Source organism: Canis lupus, chromosome 25 (assembly GCF_003254725.2).
Source record: "Canis lupus dingo isolate Sandy chromosome 25, ASM325472v2, whole genome shotgun sequence".
NCBI classification, from domain to species: Eukaryota; Metazoa; Chordata; class Mammalia; order Carnivora; family Canidae; genus Canis; species Canis lupus.
The window spans coordinates 39,831,182-39,858,491 of NC_064267.1; the positions used below are offsets into that span (position 1 = coordinate 39,831,182).

Sequence of the window (27,310 nt, forward strand, 5' to 3'; positions counted from 1 at the left end):
ACCACCTGCATTTGGATTCCTCCGTGAAAAATGCGTTGTCTTCCTCCTTGTTACCAGAAAATTCCACACCGTACAGGCTAGTAGGATAGCTTCCTCCTATTGCAGGGTGTAAATGGACAGCATTACCGCATTTAACTTAGCCGGACTCCGACTGGACAGAAAACCTGTTTCACGGTAGAAGCACCGCCTCTAATTAAAATAGCATCAAAGGGATACCTCCGCTGCAAAGCTTCACACCCGAAGCCCTTAAACGGGCAAACGGACCAATAAACGCGGGCTGCAGCCTAAGCGTTGGGGAGTGAGCAGCACACCCACGACCCCGTTTGCAGGGCCTGCTTTGCAACCCGGGCTCCGCCAGCGCCCCGCGCAGCAGCAGGACCTCGCGGCGCAGATGCAACCGGAAGGCCGGCTCCTTGGCCGCAGCGGGTCCTCTCCGCTCGTCCCCACGTCCAGCCCCACGCCGCTCCTTGGCTTCACGCGTGCGTAGGCGACCAACATCTACGGCACGAAGGAATTTTATCCGCGTGTCGCTCGGGGATGGTACAGGCTCCGCACACCGCGCCGCGCGGGAACCTCCCGAGAGCCACCGCCGTCGCCGCACGCGGGGCGCACGCCCAGCCAGCAGCGGGGAGCGGAGCGCGGGCGCGCACCTGCGCATGCGCGGAGGGAGCCCGGCCCGCCCACTTTACGTCCCCCTCCAATCCCCGCCCTGCAAGCCCCGCTGCGCCGGCCACGTCACCACCGCCCCGCCCCGCAGGCCCCGGGGACTTGGAGCGCTCCGTATCCGGCGCCCGTGCGTGATGACGCACACACGCGCCAAGACGTGGGGACGCAGGCGGGCCGTAGAGAGCGTGAGTTTCCGCGTCTGTTTGGGGCCCCTCGCGTCGTCGGTGCTGCCCGGTGCGTCTCGGGCGGCGGCGCCGGGCGGGGAGGGGAGGCGGGGCGCCGGGCGGCACCTGCCGGGGGCGGGCGGGGCCGGGCCGGGGGCCGGGTTGGAGGCGCGCTGCCGCATCCCCGGCGCCCCGGGGCAAGTCCGAGGGCCGGGCGGGTGCTTCCGGAGGCCAGTGGAGCGGGGGCCCCGCGGGCCGCACCCGGGTGTCTCCGTGGGGCCGACCGTGAGGGGAACGACGTGCTCAGAGGATGGGGGCAGCGAGGGGGCTCGCTGGGAGCCGTAGAAGATTCCGTCCGAGAGCAGGACGTGGAAAGTGAGGTTGCATCAGCAGCAACTTGCACTTTGAGGTGCTGGAAGAGTAACTCCGCTCCCCTGGGCAGGCTGCGGCCCGCGCGACCCTGATGCAAGAGGTGGGGCTCCCCTTAGTGGGGGGATGGGAAGCCCGCCCGCCCGCCCGTGCATTTAACCCCGTGTTCTCGTCCCGCCTTAGAAGCCCGTCCAGAAACGGACCACATGCCTTCCCTCTTCCAAACCGCGCACGGACTTTTGAAGACTCGCGATGGCTGTTAGAAGGAATTAATGGGCATTGTCACGATTCAGTCGCGGAGTGCGGTGGGCCTCTGCAGGAAACTCGGTGACGGCTGGGCTGTCCTGCCTTTTTTATTTTTTTATTTTATTTTTTATTTTAGTTCTTGGCAGTTGCTTCTTGAAAGTGTAATGTCTGGCATCTATTTATTTAGTCAATTCCACCAAACTATACATCTAAAGAATTATTATTATTTTTTTTAAGATTTTATTGACTCATGAGAGACCCAGAGAGATGGGCAGAGGCAAGGCGTGAAGCGGGACTCGATCTCAGGTCCCCGAGATCAGGACCTGAGCCAAAGATCCCAGGTCCCCGAGATCGGGACCTGAGCCCCAAAGATAGATGCTCAACCACTGAGCCACCCAAGTGCCCTTAAATCTAAAGACTTCTGGGCAGCCCGGGTGGCTCAGCTAGGTTTAGCACCTGCCTTCAGCTCAGGGCGTGAAACTGGACACCCGGGATCGAGTCTCACTCACGTCGGGCTCCCTGCATGGAGCCTGCTTCTCCCTCTGCCTGTGTCTCTGCCTCTCTCTCTCTCTCTCATGAATAAGTAAGTAAAATCTTTTAAAAAAAAGTCTAAAGACTTCTAATTTGCTACTCAAGTGGCAGCTTGGGGGCAGCAAGTAGTTTTATAAAGAAGAATAGCAATACCGTTCCTAATTGTCCCAGGACTGCTAGCATCGGCATCACCTGGGAACTTCGCTGGAGATGCGAATTTTTTTTTTTTTTTGGTTGGGGGGGGGGTCTTATCCCAGACTTAAATGAATCAAATCTATTTTAACAAGACTTCCACATGATCCCCGTGCACTTGGGAGCTAATGTTGTGAATTACTGCTGTGTTTATAAGGAGGAGAAATCACAGAATGGAATGTGGATCGCGGTGAAGCCTTTCCTAGGTGTATGGCCTTGGACAGGTTATTTAAAGGCGCCTTTATAGGGCTGTAAATATTCAGTGTGAAAATACAGGGGAAATAAATTTAACACTAGCACACATAAGAAAACATTCGAAGATGAGATATTATTTAATAGCTTGTTGGAACTGCATAGAGTTAAGTACCTGGATTGTGCTGGAAGGGTTTTCACCAGGTTGGATGTGAGTTGCAGTGCATGAATATTGTGACCATGCCTTAGAGGGCATTTTACTTGTTTATTTCTGGATTCTAGTTGTATAGTTTGTATAATCAAGATTGTTGGATCAGGATATTCCATTGAAAGTTATAGCAGTGTGTGCTAATACCACCGTATTGGGCCTGTAGTATTTTTATTTTTTGAAAGAAATAGTTTTATTTTGTTTTGTTTTTCTTTTTAACATTTATTTATTTATTTATTTATAATAAATTTATTTTTTATTGGTGTTCAATTTACCAACATACAGAATAACACCCAGTGCTCATCCCGTCAAGTGCCCCCCCCCCTCAGTGCCTGTCACCCATTCACCCCCACCCGCCTCCCCTTCCACCACCCTAGTTCGTATCCCGGAGTTAGGAGTCTTTCTGTTCTGTCTCCCTTTCTGATATTTCCCCACACATTTCTTCTCCCTTCCCTTATACGCCGGGACACCTGCACCCCGATGTTTCTAGCAGCAATGTCCACAATAGCCAAACTGTGGAAGGAGCCTCAGTGTCCATCGAAAGATGAATGGATAAGAAGGCTCTATGCCCAATGTGGGGCTTGAACTCACCACTCTGAGGATCAAGAGTCTCAGGCTCTACTGGCTGAGCCAGCCAGGACCCCTGGAACTATAGTATTTTTAAGAAAGACCTAAATAATTGTGTTAAAGAATAGTTTTTAATTCTTTGGTCTTTTGGTTTTTTCAGCTTAATTATACCTTTTGACCCAGGCCTTGGTAACAAAGTAGGGGGGATAACCAGAGATAAGCCTTAGCCATAAAGCTGAGGGTGTTAATGACTTGGCGTGCAGAAGCCCAAGCTGAAGATGTTGCCATCCTTATCTTTCTTCCCCATGTGTCACATAGGTCCAGGAAGCCAACGTCGCCTTGTCATAACTGTTCCCTATACATCTGTTTTTTGGAAGCATTGCAGCAGCTAAGTTGGCAGTGCCTTTCACCTGCTGTTTTTTTTTCAGATTGCCAGTTGCAGTGTTTACTTACAACTTTTCCCTTCCCTTTTCAGGGGGCCAGGGTGGTGGGAAGAAAAGAAAAATGTAGGATTTGAAGCAGTTGCCATAAGACCTAGACTCATTCCAATGTTGAAAAGGTCATTGCCACACCATGGCTTAAACAACATGTCACTTTGATTAGGGCACACTGTTCCTGAGCCACACTATGACTCTTGTATACTGTGGGTGAGAGTTTTCAGATAAACATGAGTCACTTTGCATATTAGCTTCTATAAATAATTTTGTTAATACTACCATCAAATTAGCACTGTCCCATCATGAAACATTCATTTTCCAAGGGTCCTAAATAATTTTCTTGTTCTCTGTGTCAGAGAGGCAGGTCTCTAGCAGTGGTTTTGGTCAGACCTTGCTTTGAACCCTCCCTTATTGGGTTCATTAGACAAAGTAACATCCCCTTGGCCTTAATTTCCTCTTTAAAGTAGGAGTCATGGTGTGCTTGCTCCTCCTTCAGGACATTGAATTAAATGAAATAAAGTGCAAAGCCTGTCTACCACGTGAAGGCGGAGAGACCCAATAAATGCTGCAGTTGGACAGGGGGAAGAAAGTAGTTATCACTCCACAAATAACCTTACTGCATTCATTTCTTCATCCTACTTTTATAAATGAGGTAATTTTGTTATCGCCTAACTGCGCTACTTTTCCTTTTAAGTGGTAAAATCCCGAAGAGTCAGAACTTTCACATTATTTTGAGAGAAAGCACACACATGGAAAAAGTTAAAACTCTAAAACCTGGTAGAAAAACACTATCTTCGATTTTATCACTGTAATGGAGCAAACTTCCATAAAATTGTTCTGGGTGTTTACTGAAAGGGCAAGGTCAGGGGGTAATTAATATTTAAGTATCTTCATTTGGTTTACCACAACAGTCTGCTATAGAGGGGACACTATTCTAGGAGGTGAGACTTCATTGAAAACATGCACTATGCATTATGTTCCATTATTTAAAAAATGAAATATTTCATGTCATTTTTTCGTATATATATAAAACATGAATGTATGAGCATGGAAAATACTTGAAAAGAGTCATACCAGGTCATACTTTTGTTTACTTGGCAATGCGTTATAATATGGAGATGGGGATAAATCTGTACATTTATGTAAAGTTATATACATGCACACATATATAAACATTCTTTTTTTAATATTTATTTATTTTTAAAGATTTTTTTTTATTTATTCATGTGAGACACAGAAAAGAGGCAGAGACACAGACAGAGGGAGAAGCAGGCTTCCCTCAAGGAGTTGAATGTGGGACTTGAACCCGGATCCTGGGATCACACCCTGAGCCGGAGACAGATGCTCAACTGCTGAGCCACCCAGGTGTCCCAAGATCTATTTATTTTAGATAGAAAGGGAGCATGAGCAGGAGAGGGAGAGAGAACCTCAAGCAGGCTCCACTTCGGGTATAGACCCAAACACTGGGCTCAGTCTCATGACCCTGAGCTGAAGCCAAGAGCTGGATGCTCAACCAGCTGTGCTACCCAGGCACCCCTAAACATTCTTTTTATTTATTTATTGTTAAGATTTTATTTATTTGAGAGAAAGTGAGTGAGCAAGCAAGGAGGGAGTGGGAGAGAGAGAGAGGGAGAGATAGAATCCAGGAGAGTCCATGCGGAGCAGGGAGCCTGACAACAGGGCTCGATTTCACAATCATGAGATCCTGACCTGAGCAGAACTCAAGAATCTGACACTTAACCAACTGAGCCACCCAGGCACCCCCTAAACATTCTTTTAAAAAAACATGTAAAGGATAGAAATGATACTTTAAAAACCTAGATTTCCTTTTATGCTTCAGTTCTTCAAGCAGTGATCCTTAGGTTTTTTTTTTTTTTTTTTTTTCTAGCAGGGAACCCTCTTCAGCAGAATCTTACCTGAAAAGCTCAGGAGCTGAGAGGCTTTAAGAGATGTTAAAGGGCACAGTTCTGCTTGCTGGTGCTCATCTTGAACTTTTTGCAGTGATGCTCCAAGGCACGTCAATGGAACCCTGGAGACCAGGGCACTGGGTGTGTAACTCTTCATCTGTGGGATAGAAATCCTCAAGAGGCAGTTACATATCTGAAAAGTCATGCATTAAGGATTATTGTGAGTAGGATTCACAGACTTGTTCTGAAGACCATTCCGAGGGTTTTCAGCAATGTCAAATGTATATATAACTTCTCATGCAGAGGAATGGGATTATTAAAAAAAAAAAAAAAAAAGGAAAAGATGCAGCCTTCAGTCTGACCCACATTTTACAAAAAATAGGAGTCTGTGCATGCTTTTTGAGAAATCATGTCAGTTTTTTTTTTTTTGATCCCTCTTAGGCCATGACAGCTGTATCACTGTTAAAGCTATTTAATATTTTAACTGGCTGTTGTTTAGCATTACAGATGACTCCAGGAAAAAGAAACAACAAGTCAGTGGAAATATATTACTTGTGTTTACCGTCCCTCTGTTTTTTGTTGTATGAAAGCAGCTGGTTTGCAATTTGTATGGTAAAGGGCTTTTCTTAAAGTTAATTTTTAGTTAATAGTGAGCTTTCATAAGAAAAGTAATCTCAAATGCCAAGTATTTGTTAGATCATTATTAATAGGGATAGTAGTAATATCACATTGTCTTTTTTCACACACTGAGGAGGGTTTCCTGGTGACAGCTGGAGTGTGGGGGAGGGGGAGTCACTTTCAATCAGCCAGCTGCTCTGTGCAACATCATGATGGTGATATTTCAAAGCCTGTGGGATAATTTTGGCTGTATTCAGAAAAGAAAATGTGTCAAATTTCTGGGAAGCAATAGATAGTGTACAAGAGCTGTATAAGAGCCCTTTGGGATCTAGTTGATAGTCAACTAACAATGTGTGCATTCAGGTTTGCGTGTTGGTTTTATTTTACCATCTAGTTTCTTGGACATTGTTACATGCACATCATAATTATAAAGCAATAAAGTCTAGTTCCATGGGGGGAAAGGCTCATTACTTTATGGAGAGGAAGGGAGATTGGAAAACAAACTTTGGGAGTGTGCTACGTGCTTTCACATAATATGCTATTTCATTTATTCTTCACAATGACTCCAGTAAGTAAGTGGAATTTTTCTCATCTATGGATAAAGAAGCAGGACAAGCTCAGCAGGATTGATTATATCATTTGCCCAAGGCCACATACTAGTAAATGATGGCATCCATATTTGACCCCAAATCTGGCTTCAGTTCCAGAAATGTTCTCATTATACCAGAAGCTGTTTCTGCATGGAGTAAACTTGCTTATGCATTTTTAATTCAGAGTCAGCATATCAGGATAGTTATGAATGAAATTTATCTACATATTACAATGACTTCAGCCTTATATAAATAATATAGGGGGTGTGTTTGTGTGTGTTGACAGCTACTTCTAATTTTGGATTTGTTTTCCTTGAGGAATTCACTTGAGCAACACGAAGGAAACTTTGCTATATATTTTTTTATGTTACAAATACCAGCCATTTGCAATCATGTCTTTGTAATGAATCGATTTGATTCTATGTTTGAACCAATGTAGTAATAAATACTGTACATACTGCCCATGTAGTCCCTTCCTACCAGAGTATTCTAGATTTACTAGTTTCTTTCAAGGTATGTTAATTTTGTATTAATAAGGGACCTTTGGCTTTCCAGATTTTTAGCTTGTAGCTATTGTGTCCCCCAAATGATGACAAATCCTTTTATTTATTTTGATTCTGAGTTTCGTGGATCATTTCCTCTTCCTCTGTATAGCCCACAGGAAAATGCCTGCCCACTATTTTCTTTCTTTACCCTACCCCACATACAAAACCTTAAAACTTATTTTTGCTATTTTCCAAACATTTCTCACACCTTTATATGCATTCCTTTTTTCATTCTTTATCGCACCATGTCTCTGTTTGTATTTCTGCTCTCTAGGCTGTTGTTGCCTGAAAGGACAGTACCTCTCCCTTCATAGGCACTCAAATATTTATTAAATGAAGGAATACAGACAGTGAGGTATAAAATTATCTGCATAATGCTTTTACTGCTATAGTTTCACATTTATTGGTTTCCTTCTCCAGGCTCATAATTAGAGAAATGTGATGATTTATGTCTGTTAATGAATTACAAGATGGGGACAAAGCAGTAAAGCCACAGAAACACATGCAGGATAATTCCCTGATCCTCCTTCCTGAAGGCTATCAGGTTGAAGAAGCCTCTTACTCTGTTTCTTTCTTCCTTCTTTCCTTTTTTTTTTTTTTTTTTTTTTTTATTGGTTGGTGAAACTAAATGATTCATTGTCTCAAAGTTCTAGTCAGAAGCGTTCATCAAGTGATAACATTTTATTAAATGTGGAGAGTAGTTTTCAGTGAAGAACAAAGGCAAGGAGTATGTTTTGAAAATCAATAATTAGATGTATTCTTTTAAAACATCGACCTTATATAAATAAGACAAATTTAGACCATCCATTTTTTCATTTTATGATTACATTCTTCATCTAGTGTTCATTATTATTATTACTTTTTTAAGATTTTATTTATTTATTCATGAGAAACAGGGAGAGAGAAAGAGAGAGAGAGAGAGAGAGAGAGGCAGAGACACAGGCAGAGGGAGAAGCAGGCTCCATGCAGGGAGCCCGACGTGGGACTCGATCCTGAGTCTCCAGGATCACTCCCTGGGCCAAAGGCGGTGCTAAACCGCTGAGCCACCCGGGCTGCCCTCATCTAGTGTTCAAATTTAGACACTAGTACGTGGTTTTAAGAGGACTTTTCCTTATGTATGACGAAGTTGCTTTTGTGCTCACATCCTTAGCTGGGTGCTCTCTTTTTTCTCTAACAATAGCATGGACTTAGCCGACATTTGAGATACCACTTATACACGCACCATGATTTGGTTCTTCCATAGGCTAGAGTGCTGTACCAGGAGATGGTGAGAGTTAGTGCTGCTTGTAATAGAGTAGGATCTGCTTGCCAGCTCTTGGCAGATGTAGTGTTTTAGGTAGTGTTCTTTGAAAACAACAGAAAGTAAGTTAACTGTGGTATCTAGGTAGCTTATTGAAGAGCAAGACATTTATTGGAAGTCTATGGATAAGCTCGGAGAATTGATAGAAAACTAACCAACCAACCACCCTTGGAAACTAGCTAGGTGAGCTGTCAGGGGTTTGGTAGACTTGGTGAACTTGAACAGTTTTTTTACTTAAAGCTCTCATTATCAATTCCAGATGTTGTTGGTCCTAGGGTCCCTGCACAAGTTTTACTCTGGTTGCTGTCACCCTTGAATCAGTGTGAGAAAGGGCACCCTTGATTGTTGGTCTTCCCAGGACCATATCCAGGGAGGGTGGGAGGCAGCTTCCCGTTCCTAAAGGAATGAGGTATTGTTGCTGGCTGGGAAGGCCAAAACTCCATGCTGCTCCCACCATCCAACAGTTAGTGGATGTCCCATGTGCTTTGTGGGAACATAAACAACATCTCTGAAGTCAGGCACGCTCTTCTCCCTCTCGACTAGTTCTTGTGCTGGGAGGATTTCAGTCACATAAATAATTCACTAACCATTCTTACACAGAGACTACATGAGGGGGAGCGGGATGGCTCTCACTTTTTCCTTGACTTTAGGCAAATATACAAAGAACTCTGGTGTGGAGCAAAAGTGAACGTGGAATTACTTGAATCTTCTTGAAGGGAGTACTGGTGGATGCTAGCATTGCTGCTTCCCATGTGTCTCCTGGTGAAGGACCTGTGTCTGAAGGGCTGTCAGTTGGAGAAACTTAATGAGCCCTCATTACACTAAGACATGTAGTCTGTGAGAGAAGGAACTGGCTCATGATTGATATTGGAAATCATAAGTGGTGATGGATCAGAATTGGAGTTGGCACTAATTCACTTCACCATGGAGCAAAAGTCAAGATTATATACAAAACCCTGTAGTTTCATTTTTCATGTATAAAGGTAATCATTTCTGTTAAGACCCTAACACTCTAAAAAGGTAGAAAAAAATAAAAATTTTGTCATCTGACATAGTGAGACTTTTTTTTAATCCTAAAGTGGAGGCTCATTAAATTCTCAAATTATCAGGCAATGTTGACAGAAGCTCTGGTTTGAAACTTTATTATAAAATTTATTTTAATTGAAAATGATTTCTGTTTTCATGGGCCTTCCGCATACCCCATCATATTGCTTTTAAAATGTATGTGTGCCTGAATCATATGATGCAGTTTAAAAATAATGGATCATAGAAAGCCCAGAAAAATGCTAATTGGTTACTAAGTTGTAAAAATACTTTAAAGCTATTTAAAATCCTTAATCTTAGGTCTTATTTTAATTCACTTGTTTATATGGATGAAAAACCCTATTATTAACTAACTTAAGATTTTATGTATGTAATCTCATTTGATCCTTGCAAAACCAAATGAGCCTGCCTCATTGTCCTTTTACAGGTGAGAAACTGGCAGCCAAATTTTCTAAGGCATATTGTAGAGTTCTTAGCAAAGACCATGCCCTTAACTAGTGTATAATACTACATACATTAACATTGCTGGCCCCATGTATGTTTTTGACAAAAAGCATTGGGACGTTTCTTTTCCCACAGCCTATCTGTTTATCCCATTTCTTGACAACTTCTTTATGTTCGGAAACTGTTCAAACGTGTTCTATTAGCCATCACCTTGTGCTGCTTCTGCTTGCTGTGAGTGCTCCTACCTTGCAGTGGTGTGCCCTGTGAAGCCTTTTGTCCTTTATGTCTGAGAGTAGCCTGACAGCCTTTCATGTTGAATTCAGCAAGATTGCTTTTCATTTAGCAAAGCTGAGTGTTGCTTTCTAGGTGAAAAATAATTAAACGGTTTTAAAAGATGTATTTGATTAACTGGGAGCCGATCTGTGTAAATTAATTATAACTGTAATGATGTCATAGCCTTGCCTTTTGTTATTAACCAGGTAATTGACCAGAAGTTTGTAAGTGTATTGTCACTGACAGTTAGTGGTTTGACCTTGTATGCTGTCTAGAAGTGAAACACGCACAATGCATGTAAATGCAGTTTTTTTCATTGAGCTGCATGTATTGTCAGAGCCTCTGATCTTGGGTTTCAGCTTTACCTCTTCCCTTCTTTGCTGAAATTGGTACACTCGAACAGTGTTATTATAACCGATTTCTCTCACTGAAAGCATCTGGCCAAACACAAATGTGGTCTATTTCCTTGAGTAATTTTAATCAGAGATAAACCCTGGTACCTTAAAGACATGTGGTTAAGTAAACAAATGCCAAAATTAAAGGAATCTTGATTTTAAGTTCCATGTGAAGGAAGGTAAAATCACTTTTGGTAGTGAAGATATCAAGGGGAAAGAGAGGGGCATATTTGATAGGTTAAGAGAGAGTTTGTCCTCTCTTACTCTAATTTGTCCGAGAAAGGTCAGGGCATACAGTATTCCACATCTTTGGGTGATGGGAGCATCTAACTTCGGTGAGTTTGGTTAAAAGGTAGGATTGTAGGAGTGAAATGTGGAGTGAAGTGGGCTAATATTGACTGAGAAGCAGCAGTTCTTAGGTTAGCTGCCCTGCCTCTCAGACACTTCACACTAGCTTTACAGTCAGCTCTGCTAGGATGGGACGTGGGCATTCCTGAAATCACCATCCTGTGCAAAATCATGCAATAAAACCACTGAGCTTATGGTGCAAATCATGGCAGGAGTAAAACACAAAATTTTATTAGTGCTACGTTAAAAACAAACAAACAAAAAAAAGAACCTAACAAAATAGCACAGTTACACATTAAGTGGTTAAGAAATACATAAATACTATAATAAATACGACACGTTGCCTTCCAAAATTCCTGAGCTTTGCTTGTGAAAGTGGCTGTCAGAGGATTGCAGCTTGTGAATTATTGTCAAGTGCTAGAATAAGGATTATCTGGAGTTGGGAGGTAAGTTGTGACTGTAGATAGGAGTGGGTGTAACTCCTATTCTCTAAACATAGGTAGCTGGTAGATGTTTGAGGTATACAAATGTGTGCATTTGGTGACTTTCTGTGTAGCTTGCCTCAGCTGGGTGCAGTTTTCTGCTCTCACCTAATGTTTCTTGCAGATGAAATTGCACATAATCAAATGGGAAATTTGCATTATGCTCCAGTTGTTCTCTGATACATTAATTGCATTTGAACAAATTTGCTTGTTACAAAACAAGCACTGTAGCAGAACTGACCACACTAATTAACTTATATTTCTCTAATGTAGTTCAAGCATTTATGCCAACAGCACATGCATGCTGTGAAATATCTTAGATACTTCCAACAAAGATATTTCTAAGAAATCTTCCCTTCTCTTATTCACTTTTTGTCTTTCAAACCTGCTGCGGGGCCACCCGAGTGGCTTAGCTGTTTAGCACCGCCTTCAGCCCAGGGTCTGATCCTGGAGACCCGGGATCGAGTCCCACGTCAGGCTCCCTCCATGGAGCCTGCTTCTCCCTCTGCCTGTGTCTCTGCCTCTCTTTCTCTCTCTCTCTCTCTCTCTCTCTGCCTCTCATGAATAAATAAATAAAATCTTAAAAAACAAAAAAACAAAGCCTGCTGCAAGTGAGGAAGCGTCATTAAGATATTCTGGATTGGACTGATTTAACATTTTGATAATTGTCACATATTTGTACATTATTTGCCTATTTCCAAAAAGTGTTGGGTATAGAAATGACACAAAACACAAGTAAAGAGGGGATGAACAACCAAATGGCTGAGTGGTTTTTAGCAGAAGAAAGCATTTTCATTTAGTAGGAGAAATTAAGTTTTTCCTAGTTCTGATGGGATTTTGCACAAGGAATAGTAAGTTTGATTATATAATGTGAAGATGATTCCTATGTGACAGTCCTTTGGGTGAGGCCGCTGTCAAGGCTTTTAATAATATGAGGTGCATTCTACAAGAACCACTATTCAAAGGCAAAGTGACATGATGTGACCAGGCAGCTCTTGGAGAGTTGGCAAAGCACAAGGCTAAAAGTCAGGATAGTGATCCTTTATTCCAGCAATTCTTAAAAGGTAGAAAAGATATTTTTCTCTCTCTGTGGCTTCATTCTCAGATTAAACCTTACTTTATGGGACAGGACGTGGGGAGCCATATGTGAAAGAATGCCACAGAGGGTACACTTCATACGTCTCCCTCCCGTGGACCCACACTTTCCAGAGTCTTGTGGTAAGAAGTCAGAGAATGCATGGAGGCTTTTGTTTCTCAGCCTGTTTGTATAGGGTATATATTCCAAAATGAGAAAAAATTACATGTGGGTTGTTACTCTTTTGTTTTTAACTCGATTCTTAAAATTGGTTTTTTATTCTTTTATTGGCTATTCTTTTATTGGCTTTTATTGGTAATTACCAAAAGAGGTGAGATAATTGAATGTTACTTTGTACTACTGTCTTAAATACAGATCTACAAGTTGACTTGTATCAAGAAAATGATTAGATTTGTTAAAGTTTTCTTTAGTAAGATTTTCTGTATTTGAAACATTTTCAAAATATGTATACATTTTGACATGTGTAATGGAAGCCACCAACCACCCTTTCTTGGGAAAGACTGTTAGACTGTTCTTTAGATTGAGGTTATGTCCTTCCTAATTTTTTTGGTGGTTAAGGTATCGTATCTCTTATCAAACGTGCGGTGACTTCTTGTTTCAGCTCTGACATGTAAAGAGTTTGGAAGTTGTCTCCCTTGACCTTACAACAGGACAGAAGCTGAACAAACTGAAAATCAAGATTTCTTAGATCCATCAGAGAACTGAGGACATAAGGCAAATTGTCACTCCCAACTTTGAAGAGGCTCAGAATCGTAGCCAAGTTCATGTAGGAGAGGAAAAATTTCTTTTCCCTTCTGTGCTCCTGGGTTCTCCAGTTGGGAGCCCTGTAACCCAGACTAACAAAAGACAGATCAACAAGAGGAAAACAACTTTATTAGCATGCATGTGATACCTACACTTGGGAGTACACAGAGATGATTAACTCAAAACGATGGTTAGAACTTGGTCTTATATAGCATCTTTACAAAAGAGAAGTACATTTTTTGGAGAAGTGACAAGACAAAGGAGAAAGACTGACTTTCTATAGGAGGCAGATATGTGGGGGAACTACTGGATATGGGTTAGTTAGTAAAGTTTATGTAGATTCCACGGGTGCCAGATCAAAGGTTGTCTAGTAATTAACTTTGTCCTTCCTGGTAGATAGGGAGGGGGACACATAATTTCATGTCCTACTTGTAGGTAAATAGGGGAGGGCAAAGAACTTATAACTGCTGCCTCTCAATTGCCTTCTGCAAAAAAAAAAAAAAAAAAAAAAAAAAAGTTTATACCACATGACATGTTTTGGTGGCATATTCTCCTCCCCTGCAGTTAGCTTACCTGGAACTGAGCCAACTGAAGGTAGTAACTAGTAGGACCATTTAAATGGTAATTTCAGTGACTTGCTGAAGTCTAAGTATAGACTACCTTGGGTGTTAAAAAAACTCAACTTTTCTGCAGAGAAAAATCTGACTTGTTCGTCATTTAAAGAACAGAGACTCTGGAGCCAGGTTTTATCATGGTTACAATTTCTGCTCATCTATAAAATGGGGAAGTAATAACACCTGTTTCATAAAGTTTAGAGGATTAAATGGGACATGTGAAATAAACAATTTGGTAATGAGTTTGGAGTCTTTATCCAAAGGGAAACAGTCCATTGATTTGGGGTGGGATGTGGATGCGTGCCCATCAAGCAATGGAGTACTCTTCCCTGGAGATTTTGAGTAAGGGTGAAAGTTATAGGATATTAGAAGAGGCAGTGTGGAAACAGCATAGTTGGCTAGGGGGTGGGGGATTTCCTTCTGAGGATGACAGGTCCTGTTTTCTAGAGTAAGATAAGCTAGCTAGAGCCAAAGATGGAGGATTCGTATTGGTGTCTAGGTTTCCTTAACAGCAAGGCCTTTCTCATAAGTGCAAATGGAATGAGGTTTAGGTTTGTGATGTGGGCCGGACCACTGGCACAGCCTGCCATCTCTGGGTTGTGATCTACAAATTAACTCCCATCAGATATTAGGCAGATGTAAGGTTTGAGAGCAGTCCTCCCAAAGATGAACTAGTAAGAAGTGTAATTGTAGACTTGCATTTTAGAAAAACTCAGTTGGGAGAAAATGAGTATTTCTGTTTAAGTCATTAAAGCAATAGCTGAGATTTAATGAGTGCTTGCTGTGTACTTGGCATTATTGTAATCACTTCGATGTTTTCATCCATTTAACCTTTACAAGAATCCCAGGATTGTGTTTAGCTGTTATTACTTCCCCATTTTCATAGCAAGAAGCTGAGGCTTAGTTTAGGTGACTTGCATAGTTCACACAGCACTTGATCCTAAAGCCAATCAGTGGGACCAGTTTGGACTCCAGAGTGTGTGCTCTCAAACCCCAAGACACTGAAAACATGCAGTTTGGAGGACATGATAATAGGGTCTGGTGACATCCTATTGACAGTGGTGTGCCATCTATTCAGAGAGCGTTGTGGGACATTAGCACTGTGGTCAGGGAGTGTAGTGAGGAGCCTGCACAAGAGCTGGGTTCTGCAGTTGAGGAGAAACTAATGGGTTGGGAGGAGAGAGAGGGAATGTGTGTTGGGTCAGGGAGTGATGCTAGTAGGGCCCTGCCCACATCCCCTTCATGCCTTCTGACAGATTTCTAACCTCCAAGACCTGTAGGTCTTTGCCTGAGTGTTTTCTCTGGCCCCTGTCATTTGGTTTGCCTGCTGTGGCAAGCCACAAGTGACAGGGAGTTAAGGCAGACCCTTAGCCCTTTGAGGGATAGATAGCATTGGGGCATATCTGTACTAGCTCTCAGATTTCCCAGTGAGATTAAGCCCCAGGCACCCATCATGATGGCTTGCTTGATAATGCATACATTTGTGGCTGCTTTGCCTTCCCTGTTTTGTTTTCCCACTCCCCTGCTAGTCATTTGTGTCCCAAATTATATTTTCCAAGCGTGTCACCTCCCAAATAAATTACTTGCACAGAGACCCTTGTTTCAATGTCTGCTTCTGGGCGAAGCCCAGTGCATAATAATACCAAAACAAATTGCTCTAATCATCCAGAGTATGCCAATTAAATCCTCATACCAACTCCTTTTACAGGTGGGGAAACCAAAGCATGGATTGAAGAGAATTTGCTCAAGGTAACTAAGACAGCTCATAAACAGAATAGTTGGGTGATCTGATCCACTGCAGCCATCGTAATCACTGCTTTTGCTGAGCAAAGACCTCGAGACAAGCATGACCTGATCAGGAAACTAGGCATAGAAGAGTAACAGAAAATAAGTCAGGTACTTAGTGTTTTAAGTCTAACAATTACAGGGGCTTCAGGGGAGGCTCTTAGCAGGGTCTCTTGTTCTGTTGTTACAAAGAAGCACAAATGAATTTCTTCCTTTTCGTGGTTGCTGGGGTTGGATTTATGAAATCAGAAGGCCCCCACCTCATCTAGACTTTTGCACATTGGTGTTTTTCCCAGACTTGGGGAAGTACAGAGAGGAACAAGGCCTGATTTTTCTTCTAAGGGGCTACCATCCTGGTCTTGCACATTCTGGGCGGGTTATAGTGGAGGGGACCTTTCCTGATGATCTTATCCCTGAGAAATCCAAGGCAAGGTGATGTAAGAGACTCTGTATGTGTGTGTGTGTGTGATTTTCTGAATGGCTCTCCCTGATTCCAGTGAAAAATGTTTGAAAGCCATCTAGCAAATGTGCAGTAGTAAAGGAGTAAAAGTATCTGTGCGTATTGGGACTCCTCCTTACTACAGAATCATCTAGTCAGACTCTTCTGCTGAGACCATGATAGAACAAAAGTAGGATTATTCTGTGGAACTATTTTGTGTTTCACTAAATCTACATCTTTGATCACCCCCTGGGGGTGAAACACAGTTACCTGCCTCATTATGCAGGGAATAATCAGAGCAACTCTCCCTTTTTTTTTTTTTTTTTTAAGATTTATTTATTTTAGAGAGAGTGGGGCAGGGGGTGGGGCAGAGGGAGAGGGAGAGAGAATCTCAAGCAGACTCCACACTGAGCTTGGAGCCCAACTCAGGGCTCGGTCCCATGACCCCAAGATCATGACCCGAGGTGAAACCAACAGTTCGACATCAATTGACTGCTCCACCCAGGCACCCCAGAGCAACCTCTTAACTCACTTGAAACAAGAAAGCTATATATACACACTTCGTCTTTTTCTTTCTCTGAGCCTAGTAACTCTGCCTCCCCTGTGATAGATGGTCAGTATGTTGTTTGTTGATGGCTAATGATGGATTTCTCTGTGTGCATCTCTGTGTCTCTTGCTCCATCTGTATATCAGTCTCTGTGTTTGGGGAAGATAGTTCCGTCTTGTGACTAGACTCAAACTTTCTGAGCTTTATGTACCACAAGGCAACTTAATGATCCAACTCAGCCCAAAGAAATGGACCATTCCAGAAGTTGGTGTTCTTGAACATTGAGGACCCCCAAAGCAGTGAGCAGACCTAGGATGAGCAGAACGAGAACAGCTGGCGGAACTGGGAGAAGAAGTGCCATCTCACCGAGAATAGTTTCTCTGGTTCATTTTAATCTTCTTTATGCTTTTTACCTAAAGTTTTCAAATTGCTGAGGGAATCCCCAGCATATTGCTTAGCACTACCAAGGCTTTGTCTTTTCCTTTCACTTTGACAAAATCCCTGGGTCCTTGGAATGTATCATGAATCTTAATTTCCTCTGCTCTGTATAAATAAACTGACACACATAGCTCTTCTGTTGTTATTGTTGTTGAAACTAACTTAAAGCATTTCCTAAATCTGCAGTTCTTTCCAGAGTGTGTTGCCTTTATGGGAAGCCAGCTCATTATTCCCCAAACCAGAGACTTTTCAACAGGTTTGATGACATGTGACCTCATTATAGGGCCAAAGAAGACAATGATATTGGTTTTCTGGTTCCTAGAAGGGCTTGGCCCAGTTCCGCAGCCCCAGCCCAAGTACTACTTCAAGAGTATCTCTGTAACCAAGATCACTGAGTCAGACGCAACAGTAGAGGAGCGCCAAGCTGTGGTAGACAGTGAGGGCAGGGCAGGGACCCAGTAACCCATCACGATAATCCATGAGTGCCAACACCTTCAGCCCTGGATGAAGCCTTTCCCATCCCCAGTCAGTCCTTAGTGAAGTAGGAACACTTGGTTTTTGTTGTAGTAGTGTCGGTGGCTTTTTGTTTTCTTGTTTTATCTTTTGCATATTCGGCCTTTCTGCCCTCTTTTTATTTTTTTTAAGATTTTATTTTTTCATGAGGGACACAAAAAGAGAGAGGCAGAGACATAGGCAGAGGGAGAAGCAGGGTCCATGCAGGGAGCCTGATGTGGGACTCGATCCCCGACTCCAGGATCGTGCCTTGGGCAGGAGGAAGATGCTCAACTGCTGAGTCACCCAGGTGTCCCTCTATCTACTTTCTTAATGGTGGGGCCAGGATGGAAGCTGATGTCTTCTGTGTAACCTTGTGGACTTTCTATTGCACCATATTGTCTCTTAGATGAAGTTGATTGAACCTTCACACTAAGCACTCTGAATCTTATCACTTCCTGAATATTGTTAAGAATCCACAGGATAGAATGGATTATCAGGTCCTGACTTGACAGTTTCTTTTGGTGATTTCATTTATTGCCGTGGGCACGTATTTCTGTGGCTCAGAGTAGATTATTGTGTTATTTGAAGTCACCTTCCCATATTTAATTGAAACTTCTCTTCTCATAGCTGCCACCATGGTTCTGCCTCAGTTGTTTTTGTGTGTACAAAATAAATTTTATTAAAACATCTGCATGCAATGACTCCAGGAATTCTGATGGCTCTAGAATTTCTACATCTAAGGGTCTCAGGTAGAAATCTGATTGGAAGTGGGGTACAGGGTTGGGGGCTGGTAGCTAGGGGATGCCTTGAAGCTGTGTTTGCATAGCATACATGTCCTTTTTAATTAGATTGTGTGTTAATTTGGGGTATTTGAGGGGATGGTCATGAAGATTAACCATCTCCCCCGATGGACACCCTCTGTGTATTTATGAACTATGCAAGTCTTACCCATTTTTTCTCAATCTTGCTAGCATACCCTTTTGCCCTCAGCAACTTTACTGTTTAAATCCCAGAATTTCTTCATATTGGTTTGTTTTCTAGGGATTTTATTCTAAGATGCCTTTTATGTCTTTTGAAGTGTTAAAAATGTAATTCTCTCCTTGTAATAACTTTTTTTAAATAGACATTGTATTCCAGTGACCCTTATTATCGCTGAAAGCAATATATAACTTAAAATATATTGTTCTGCTTTATCTCTCTTGGTGAGATCTTTTCATAAAAGGAAGCCCTTTGCTGAATGGTTAAGTATTGAAATCTTCACACTTTTAACCACTCTTTTCCTCATTACTGCTTAAACTAGTTCTAATAAAATTTTACACCATGTGAGTAGGGATTGAACTAAACATAAAACATTGTTTTATTCTCTTTTCGTACTTTCAAAGAGTTCTCCCAAACTTGAGTTTACCCTCCGAGAAGCATTTATGTGAAAGAAACGTAGCTGACGTTTTTCAGGGTTCCTAATCTAGTGAGTTAAGTTAAAAAATATTGGTTATGAAGCAGAACTTTGAACTATTTTCTGCCTTGCCTCTAGATCCCAGCCTAGAATTTCCAAAGATTTCTGTTTAACTACTTGCAGACATTCAAGGCATTTGTTATATGCTGTGGACATGCAGACTTTGGGACAGCTTCTCAGGAATAGATGGTAGTAAGTGTTGCAGTAGTGAGAGACAGAGATAGCCAGATAAGCAGTACCATCTGGTAGGAAGGACTGGATTTGAGTCCTCATAGTCTAGTTTATAAGCATTGCCATCTTGGCTTATCTGTGTAAGAAAAACGGAATTTCTTTCTCTGTTTCATGGTTTCCCACCAAAACTGCTGAAAGGATTCCTACTAAATCAGGCAGTTGTGTTTGGAATGGGCAGACTTAAAATGTAGGCCATGGGATGTGTGTGAAATTCGCTTTGGCGACCTCTAGCGGTGAGAGTGCCCCACGTGACCGACCGTCCCTCGGTGGAGGTGGCCACTAACTAAGCACCTTGGACAGAGAAAGCCAAGGGCTGACCTCTGAACATCCCTAGAAAGTCTCAAGGGCAGAAGCACCACTGAGCTGCAGTACACAAGGATAGCTCTATAGAATGTGCTTCAGAATGGGTAGCAGGACATTAGGTGATTTTTCTTGGCAAGTGCTGGGTAGATCTAGTGGATAGCATGGAACCAAGTTTGTCTTCCAATGATTTTGAGAACTATATGAAACAAATTCTATGTAACTACTTTGAAAACTGTAAATAAATATATTAGATATTAGTTCTTATTGGGGAAGTACGTAAATATTATAAGACTTTGAATCCTAGGCTGAAATACTTGTAGTTGATTAGATGACAAGGGTAAAAATTTAATATCTGCTAATACTGGTAGAGGGCTTATTATGCTTCAGGCCTTGTCCTGCATGGTTGATGAATATTAACTCATCAACAATTCTGAGGCAAGTCTTATTTAGTATATATTTTACAGACAAGGGAACTTGAGCAAATGAGAATTTGACCAAGATCATACAATTCCAAGCAGTTGAGTTAGGATTTGAATGCAAGCCATTAGATTTCGGAGTCCACTCTGTTAACTATGATACTCTTCAGTCTTATGATGATGATGTAGAGAATGCCATCATATGTGAGAAACAAGATGGATTGAGGGCAGGGGATAACGTGATGAGATTGGATTTTTAGCAAATTAGTTAGGCATTGTATAAGTAAGTGGATTGGGGGAAGAGTATCTAGTAATTAGGGCCTGACTTTTGGTGAGGTCTGTCACCATATAATATATGCCCTTATCCATGATTTCTTACTTATCTGGAGCATTTTGTTAATTCTTATGTTGTTTTAGTAGTCTTAAATCCCATCCCCTTCAGAGGTCAAGGATTCTGTCTTCCACATAAATGACATTCATACTCAAGTCAGGCTATTATAAACAACAGTTGGGCATCACCTTATTAAGCTGTGAGAAATCTTGTATTTGTTTTCATTTGGAGAGATGATAGATGAGGAAAAAGAGGAATGAGGAGATCTCATGTCTTAAAAACTCTTTTTAAAGTTTTTAAAAAACTGGTAGCTTAAAATCAAAGCGATTTAGCCAGTTGGCTTTTGGGTGATAGTCTAATGGTTTTATAGAGCTAGGTAAGACAGTTTCTCATGTGGTTGTAATGACAGCGAAGCATATGAGGTTGGAGAATCATTGAATAAATGGAATTATCAGAAGCCCTCAAAAAGGAAGAGTGCTTTCAATTCCCAGTTTCTTCTGAAAGAGACCAAGGTGTAGATATTTCCATAAATAGGATGTAATTACTGAGAGTGTCACAATGTTCATGACTGGATCCCATTACCTTCTTAATAGAATTCGATTCCTGTTTTCATTTTTTATTCATGAAGTCAATTTTCATTCACTTGAGTGTTTTCATTTCTTTGGATCTCTCTGCCTTTAATATGAAATAAGAAAACAGAGTCCTACTCTGATTCTTTGACCTTAACATTGTGGTTCATGATGCCACTTAACACATCTAGATGGCCAGAAGAATTTGTCATTTATGTGCCACTTGCCATTAAACAATTATGGTACTCTGACAAAGATTCCACCCAGTACTGCCAGGACTCCCCATTTACTAATTAGCTCAGGTAGATGATGCATTCTGGTAAATTGAACATGGTGTAGTGATGTGAAGTCATACCATTTGCTATTACAGTTAATATTTAAATATTAAGTTTTAAAAGCATAATTTATGTGTTACTCATACAACTATGTATTGCATTTAACAGCCATATATTGCCTATAGGCTGTGTAGGGCTTTTTGAAATGCATTCATGTATTTGAAAAGAGGAAACAAATTACTTTGCTAACATTTAGTTAATAAATTCTTGTTTTTTGCTAAATGCAGTAACATATCACAATATACTATTTTCTTTTTTTCTTATTTTTCCAAAAATATTTTGGAAATGCGTATTTTCTTTTGGGACCTAAGGAAGCTTATACCTTTTAGGAAAAATTAAAGTATGCTAAGAAGTTTCATTGGAAAAACAAAGAATTTTAATTTTTTGTGCCAGATTAAAATGCTTCCATCTATTGGCCCTATAGTAAGAACTAAGAACTAGAGAAAACAATTTCTTGAGTTTGGATTAGAAAAGCATGAGTGATAGGATGCCTGAGACAGGGAGTGAGAAGAAATGGTCCAGTCCAGTTTATTCCTAGAAAAGTTTCATTTCTTGAGAAACAAAAAAAATGCATTGTGTTTTGTGTATATTTTGACCAAAAAATGTCATATTTATGATGTGCTAATTTGTTATACAGCTCTTATAATTTAAAAAGCAGAGGAAGCTTCTCTTATGTTTAGTATAATCTGCTGTTGCCATTGCATTTTTGCTTTGTTTGAAGCAATAAAGCATACTAATCCTCGGTTTCTTTCAAACAATTTTACAATATTTATTGTCGAGTGAATTGGCCTGAGCCATGCCCCTGCTAGTGAAGTACATTCATATTCCCTCTCAACACGTCACATCCAGGGGCATAGCAGTGCTAAAATCCTGGCAGGCTAACCAGAACAATTTCTTTGTGGTTCCATCTTTCTTTCCAAGACTTCTTTTGACCTGAGCTTGTTAGACTGTTTCTTGGAGAGAGAGAAGGACCGGGAGAGAGGGGGCGTGAACTTTTCTGTATGGTTATGCGTACCTATCAACATGCATGCTTATATTACATTTTAAGCAATGAAATTTAGGCATTTGCTCAATGTCATTAGTTGTTAGGGAAGTCTAAGTACTATTTCCTACCCAGTCAGATGGCTAAAATGAAAAAGGTGGATAAAAACAAGTTTTGTTGAGGATATGAAAACATTGGAATCCTCAAATGCTGCTGGAAGGAATACAAAATGGTGCAGAAATTTGGAAAACAGTTTGCATTTCCTCAAAAAGTTAAACATAGAGTTACCATATGACCCAGCAATTCTCCGAGGTGTATATGTGAGAGAACTGAAAACGTGTGACTACCAAAAAATTATACATAAATATTCCTAGCAGCATTATTCAAGTCAAGAAGCAGAAACAACCCAATGTCTATCAACTGGCAAACAAATGAACACATTGGGGATATAATTTGTAACTGGTAGTTGTTCTTGCAGTTCTGTGTTTTGAATTCTTCTAGAACATTTTAACTGAAAATTGAGACATTTACCACCCTAGTAAATGATAATGATGAAATATTTTCTGCTTTGTAAGTAGAACAGAGGATCACTGTAATTAGATTTTTTCCTCCTTTTTATAAAACCCCTTTCTCCCTTGAGACTCATTGGTTTCCCAAGTTACGAATTCAGTTTCTTTTGTTTGTTCTAGCCACTTAGTTTTTCTTATTACATATCTGTTTAATTTTTAATTTCTCATTAAAAGTAAATATGGCTAATTTTCCTTTCAATATTTCAGGAAGTCTTCCATTTCTCTCTGTCACAACTTTGATATAGTGCTGACTAGTGTGTATTACTACATAATTAAAATGCCATTTTTTAATCAAATAGTTCTGGCAAAACAACCTATTAATACATTTTACATGGATCAGAGGTTTATTTCTGTAAAGTTGAGATAAATGTTATAAAGACTGTTCTGGAACCAAAATGTAAATGGAATAATACGCATAGTGCTATGGGGAAGGTCGCTCCAAGTGTAGGAAAAATACTTAGAAGATGAACAGATCATGGTCTTTTCAGTTCGTGTTACTTATTATATAATGTGGATATATTAAAAAATACTAATCTTGAGTCCTTGGGCAAATAACTTATACAGCGCTGACTCTATGCCATTCATTGTACTGGGCTCTGGGTAATTAGGGGTGAACAAAACAGATAAGGTAATTCTGCCCTTGGCCATTTCCGCTGCAGTCACAGAGCTCCCGGGGTGGGAGCGCCTTGTGGTGGGAACACCATGACTGCGCCCGAGACCAGAGTAGCTGGGCAGGGTAGTGGTTGTCACAAGTGTGTGGTTATTGTAAAGAGTTTGGACTTTATACTGACCGTAATGATAAGCCATTGCAGGCTTACGGCAGGTGAATCTGATTTCAGTTTTACAGAGATTGCTCTGGGTGTTGGTGGAAAATGGCAGGTAGGTTTAAGAGGATAAGCAGAGAATCCAGTTAGGGGGTTGGTTATAATCCAGGCAAGGTGTGATTGTGGCTTAGACTGGAGTAGGGCTCAAGAGCTAGAAAGAAATAGATCTACACAAACTGTGGAAGAATTAACAGAGTGTGGTGGATGGGATGTGGGGATAGTAGGATTGTGAGGACAAAGGGCCAGTCAAAAATGTTTCCTGCATCTCTGCCTTGAACAGCAGGGGAGCGGGAGTTTCTGTGTCCTGAGATGTAGAACATGGAGGAGGAGCAGAATTGGGGCACCTAGGTGTCTCATTCGGTTGAGCGTCTGCCTTCAGCTCAGGTCATGATCCCAGAGTCCTAGATCGAGCCCCACATGGGGCTCCCTGCTCAGTGGGGAGAGTGCTTCTCCCTCTGCTGCTCCCTCTACTGCTCCCCCTGCTTGTGCTCTCTCTCTGTCAAATAAATAAATACAATCTTAAAAAAAAACAAATGAAAAGGAGCAGAATTGGGATGGTCCAACGTTCAGCTTGGAGCAGGTTGAAGGTGAGGGGAAGGATGTGTTTATGAGGTGAGGGAGGGCAGAGACTAGCCTGCTCTTCCTTGGGCTGTGGTAACTGCTTTATGGTCTGGGTACAAGTTAGAATAAATAAATCACTTCCAAACCAAACACACTGAACTGGTTTCCAGCTTATAGATGAGTTGCTGTAACTGATCATGCCTCTGTGGTCTCTCTTCTGGCTCAGCAGTCTGAAAATTTTTATATATTGATGAACAGGACAAAACAACATTCATTTATCATCAGTGCTCACTTATTGTAATCTCTTCTCCTTGGTATTCTTTGAACTATGCCTACCTGGCCCATATGGTCAAGTTACAGATTTGGTCTTCCTGTAGACCACATGCATTTTCTGTTACCTTGTTAGAGGCCGCATCCGTCACTTTCGAAGGCTGACTTGTTAGCTTTATTTGGAAGGAAAGTGAAATGGTATGAAATATGCCCATTTATCTTTGCTACTTAAAACCCCAGACTTAATGTTCTCCCCACACCGGTACTGGAGTGGCCTCTATTTGTAAACATGGAACCCAATGTATGGTCTGTACTTCTCACTTTGGCTTTGGTTATATCTGCCTTCCCATTACATATACATTTGTTGCAAATATGAACCACATCTTTCTATTCATCCTTTGATTTTCTACAGCCAGTATTTTTCTATTTTTCAGCAAATAGAAATGGGCTATTTAGGGGCTGAGATTATAAGAGTTTTGTTCTTTGCTATACCTCTACTGTCTGGCATGGAGACTGGCATGTGTTTGGCACTTGATATTTATGAAGTAAATCAGTGACCTAAGGAATGGCTAAGTAGACATTTTGTGAGAAGGAGGGCTAATTCAGTTTTTGGAAACCAAGAGATCAGACAGGCTGTATTCTTCCTATAAGATTATACCCTCTGAGACCTACTGCAAAATCAAGGCTGCAAAATAGTAATTTGGGAATCAAAATGACAAAAAGAATTCTAGAAACCATGCAGGAGAGTGGAATTCCATGAATTCATGCAGAAGCAAGTAGGGTCAGAGGAAAAGTGAAAAGCAGAGGAGAGGTGGTGCAGGAGAGCAGAGTGTCCCAGGGAGGCAGAGGCCTTCACCAGCAGGAGGTGGTGGTGAGAAGGGATGCCCATGGAGAGGAACCGTTGGGCTTGAGCAGAAGTCAAGCAAATGCATAATGAGCCTAGGTGCAGTGTGAGATAAAACTGGGGAAGTTTCAAGTATATACTCTTTGTCACTGCTGATTCCAGTCTGGGTGGAAGGGGTAGGGATTTTTCTTAAGCAAAGACATAAATGGTTTTGATTTTGTGCTGTGCATACACTGGCATCATAGGACACTATTTATCCTGAGATTGAAGGGTTCATTTTGTGATTACTTGTAAGCTGATTATTTAATGATCAAGGTTGTATTTTTCCATTGCTCCTGTTATAGGTATTGAGGTTTGATACTAAACTTATTTAGGTAATACTGCAAAAAAGACACAATAATTGGAGATTTGAAAATCGATTTGAATGTCAGTGTGAAAAATATAGACCATTTCTCTAAAATAACCCAGGAGCTCTGAGCTCCTCAGTTGAAATTTTATTAAGTTCTCTAGTTCATGAGACTGGGACAGAACTATAATAATAAGCCCATAGGAATAATTTAAAAAAAAAAAACTAGATTTGTGCTATAAGAGGGGCATATACATATAAACATGCACACATTAATGTATAATTTTTTCTTGGTGATTTCTTAGAATGCATAAGGGAAGAGGATGGGAGGGGGGAGTATATTTGAGCCTTATTAGGATGCTACCATTTGCAAAGCTTTTTTGCATAGGTGAGATTACCTTAGAGTAATGAAAAAATGTAGTGACTGTATATTCAACATCTGCTTCATTTCAGACATGTTACAGTAATCTTGGGAAGCAGGTATTATCATTTCTAATTTAAAGAGAAGAAAGTGAAGTTCAGAGAGTTTAAGTAATTTGCCTTAAGTCACAACTTCTAAAAAACTATACCTATCTTTACCCCAAAGCCCATGTACCTTCTAGTGCCCTGTCTGAATGAGAATCTTTAGGATATCAGAGTAAGTCTCATATTTGGTTGGGAGCCCAAGAAGCTCCACAGATAAAAACCACTAGATAAGAACTTTTTCCAGCATCCTGGCCCTCCTCTGCCCTAAAAATATGCCTACTCATATTTTTCTTCTTCCTTCTTGTTACGATGGACTGGACAAGGCCTTTCTCCTAGGACTTTTTCTCAAGGACTTAATTCTTTTTGTGTATCTTTTGCATCTTTAGTCTATGTCTCTTTCTTCACTAGCTTCTTCCCATAAGCATAACCGAGGCCCTCACCAAATCAAATACCTTCTATGGTAGTTAGTAATTGCAGCATAACATACCACTCTAATGCTTGGCAAAGCTAAAATGTGATTTATTTGGCTCACTATTCTGTGGGTCAGCAAATTAGGCTTGGCTCTGCTGGACTCACTTCTGTGTCTTTGGTCAGCAGCTGGTCAGCTAGACAGCTTTGCTTCTGAGGCATTAGCTAGCTAGTGACCAGGGCCATTAGGGTGACTGGAGCTTGTGTCTTTCCTCATCCAGTAGGCTAGCCCATACTTGTCCACTTGGTTGCTTGAGAGGGTCTTGAGAGAGAGCAGAAACTTGTGGATCATCTCAAGGCCCACATTCAGAAATAGTGTCCTCTCGTCTATATTCTGTCAGCCAAACAAGTCACAAGGACAGCCCAGGTTCAGGGGACGGAGAAGTACCGCTGAACTTGACTCTCTTTCTCGTTGCTAACTCCATTTTACTCTGTAAGACCACAGTCCTGTCACCATCCTAGGCTTACCTGTGTACTTTGGATTTGGGCTTCCTCTGTCACTGTATTTAGAACATAGTGCGACAGTTGTTAGCTTACTTCTTCGTAGGAAATGAGCTCCTTGAACACGGTGACTGTGCAATCTAGGATTTGGCATATACCAAGTAACTTCGAAAGGTGGAAGTTTTTGTGAAGATAAAGCATCGTAGCAGTCGGTAACTGACAATAT

The 27,310-nt window shown here is 41.3% G+C and overlaps 1 protein-coding gene across 20 annotated transcripts in view; it reads left to right on the plus strand.

The window, feature by feature from the left end:
- Positions 1 to 699: 699 nt before the first annotated feature.
- RHBDD1 (rhomboid domain containing 1) overlaps positions 700 to 27,310 on the plus strand; it is a 125,239-nt gene continuing 98,628 nt past the window's right edge. For 2 of the 20 annotated variants that reach the window (XM_035716970.2, XM_049100973.1), the window contains exons 1-3: positions 800 to 900; positions 1,383 to 1,526; positions 15,681 to 15,868. The gene's annotated coding sequence lies outside the window, so the exon portion shown is untranslated. Of the gene's footprint in view, positions 901 to 1,074; positions 1,303 to 1,382; positions 1,527 to 5,460; positions 5,621 to 12,641; positions 12,737 to 15,680; positions 15,869 to 27,310 lie in introns of those variants that run through there. The other 18 variants (XM_035716927.2, XM_035716899.2, XM_025463254.3 and 15 more) reach the window with 18 other exon arrangements.